General features: G+C 46.3%; 1 non-coding gene across 1 annotated transcript; it reads right to left on the minus strand.

Moving 5' to 3' along the window:
- Positions 1-1,694: 1,694 nt before the first annotated feature.
- Positions 1,695-1,766, minus strand: TRNAP-AGG (transfer RNA proline (anticodon AGG)). Its single transcript has one exon. It is a non-coding gene; the product is annotated as a tRNA-Pro (tRNA).
- Positions 1,767-2,722: the final 956 nt, after the last annotated feature.

Here is a 2,722-nt window from a genome sequence, read left to right on the forward strand (position 1 = left end):
CTAAGGATTTCAAGGGTCATAAACCAGTTTTATATTTAATTTCTCACTTGGATTCAGCACCATGAAAACATAAATTCAGATTATAATATAAGCACTTGGTCAGATTTGGGACTTCAATTTCTCAGGATTGATTTGTATTTCCACCCCTTTTCTCTGCTTCCTTGGACTGGTGGATACTGTTTTTCATCTTCTTTTCTTTTCTTTTCTTTTTCTTTCTTTTCAGAGACAGGGTCTGGCTCTGTTGCCAAGGCTGGAATGCAGTGATGTGATCATGGTTCATTGCAGCCTCGACCTCCCAGGCTCAAGCAATCCTCCCACCTCAGCCTCCAAAGTAGCTGGGACTACAGGTGCGCACCACCACACCTGGCTAATTTTTTAAATTTATTTTTTGTAGAGAAGGGGTCTTGCTGTGTTGCCCAGGCTGGTCTCAAACTCCTGGGCTCAAGTGATGCCCCCACCTCAGCCTCTCAAAATGTTGGGATTACAAGTGTGAGTCACTCTGCTCAGCCTTTCATCTTCTTTCCACGAACAAGATGAACCTTTGATATTCTGAGCTTTCTGCAGGGGCTTCGGTTTGGTTTGGCCTTAGCTCCTTGCCTCTGGTAGGTGAGGCCACATAGCCTACAATTGGAAGCACTGTGAGACACAGCTCCAGATCTTGAGCGTCTATCTTATCTGTGGGTGACATCCGCAATGGGCCATTGTGACATCCTCCTCCTTTTTTTTTTTTTTTTTTTTTACATTCCTTTAATCCTGATGGCTGAGAATTTTCTTTATTAAAAAAAAGTTGGGATGTCCATATTTAAATTTTTGAATTCTGTTTTAGCCAGCATCCCTGTGTGTGTTTGTGGGCACTGGATGATGGGACAGCTACCTTAGTCCAGTCTTTCGTGTTGCCTGAAGTTCTTCCTTTAGATACTCTTTATCTTTACATTTTTTTTTTTTTTTGAGATGGAGTTTTGCTCTTGTTGTCCAGGCTGGAATGCAATGGCGTGATCTCGGCTCACCACAACCTCCGCCTCCTGGGTTCAAGTGATTCTCCTGCCTCAGCCTCTTGAGTAACTGGTATTACAGGCATGCACCGCAAATACAAAATACACCCAGCTAATTTTGTATTTTTAGTAGCGATGGGGTTTCTCCATGTTGGTCAGGCTGGTCTCAAACTCTCAGCCTCAGGTGATCCACCCACCTCGGCCTCCCAAAATGCTGGGATTACAGGTATGAGCTACAGTGCCCAGCCTTTCTTTATCTTTAATACGATTCCTAACAATCCCTACATCTCTAGGGTGCATCACAGTTTCTGATTTCATCTTCCTAACAACTCTGAGAAGTAAGTTTCGAGACTCAGAACTGTAACTGTCATCCTAGCTTTTGGACTTTGAGTCCAGTGCATTTCACAGCTTGGGTTCTATGCTGAGAGCTTGCCTGATACTGACCTCTGGCTCTAGCCTTGTCCTGATCTCTCTGACAGGCTGTCTTTCTGCCAAATAAAATGCAGCCCAGCCAGATGCTCTGCCAGTCCTCTCCCCCTCAGTTTGGCCCCAGTGGGAATAATGGGGTACATATAGGTCATAGCTAACGGGGGGGGGATTGACTGCCACCTTGTCCTCAGGGTCCTTTAGCCACACACTACAAGGTCATCTCTTTGCTTCCATCCTGGAAGGGGTTAGGGTTAGGGTTGGACAGAAAAAGTGGGGCTCGTCCGGGATTTGAACCCGGGACCTCTCGCACCCTAAGCGAGAATCATACCCCTAGACCAACGAGCCACTGGCATTTACCTCTTGCCAGATGTGCTCTTCCTGCCACATCAGCAGCAGCCACAGCAGCAGTTTGCAGTTCTTAGAACTTTCTCCTCCCACTTCCAGGCTGGCTCCTGGCCCAGGCCACTGCGCTGCAGCAGCCCTTGCTCTTGTGTTTGCTCCTGTTCCTCTCGAGCTTGTTGTGGAACCACACAGATACTCCCCTGCCTGGGCTTCCAGGCAGGATCTGTTTTTCCCATGACCTGCCAGTTACCCCACCAGGACTCCCCACAGAGTTCACGGAGGTGCTGCTGGGGAAGAAGCCAAACTCTGGCAACCACCACTTTCCTGGCATCCCAGGGCTGGTGAGCCCATCTGGGATCTCTTGCACTCAATTCAGAGCTACCCTTCTTTCTTACTTCATGATCAGACCAGCAGAAAAGCATTCTCCAAGCCCATTAGATTCCCAGGCGAGGACCCAGGAGATTGTCACAGCTCGCTCTTGAATAGGTGATGTTTGTTAAATTACACAGTTTCTTCATCTGCTGGTTGGGAAAGGTAACACCTACCCTGTCTTCCTTACAGGGTGAGACAATGTATATGAAAGCACCTTGCAAACTGTAAAGTGCTGTACAAAGGAAATGGGTTATGATGGCAACATGAGACAGGGGAGAAATTCACAGTAGGAAAGCTGTCATTTAATGCTTGCTGCGGGCCAGGCAGTGTACTCTGTGCTTTTACAGATCTTATTTAACCTTACAGCAACCTTATGAGAGCAGTGTTGCCTCACTGTAAGATAAACAACTTGCCTGAATTCAGCTTATACTTCATACTTATCTGAATGCTTAAATTTGCCTAAATTCAGCTTATTCATATTTATCTGAATCCGAAGCCTGTTTTAAATGCAGTACACACAGCTAACCAGACTTTCTAAAAAAACAGAAATGAGGAATATATTCTGTCAATACCCACACTCCCTCCCC

The sequence above is a fragment of the Aotus nancymaae genome, unplaced genomic scaffold (assembly GCF_030222135.1).
Source record: "Aotus nancymaae isolate 86718 unplaced genomic scaffold, 86718_ANA_hifiasm-v0.15.2.pri h1tg000002l, whole genome shotgun sequence".
NCBI lineage: Eukaryota > Metazoa > Chordata > Mammalia > Primates > Aotidae > Aotus > Aotus nancymaae.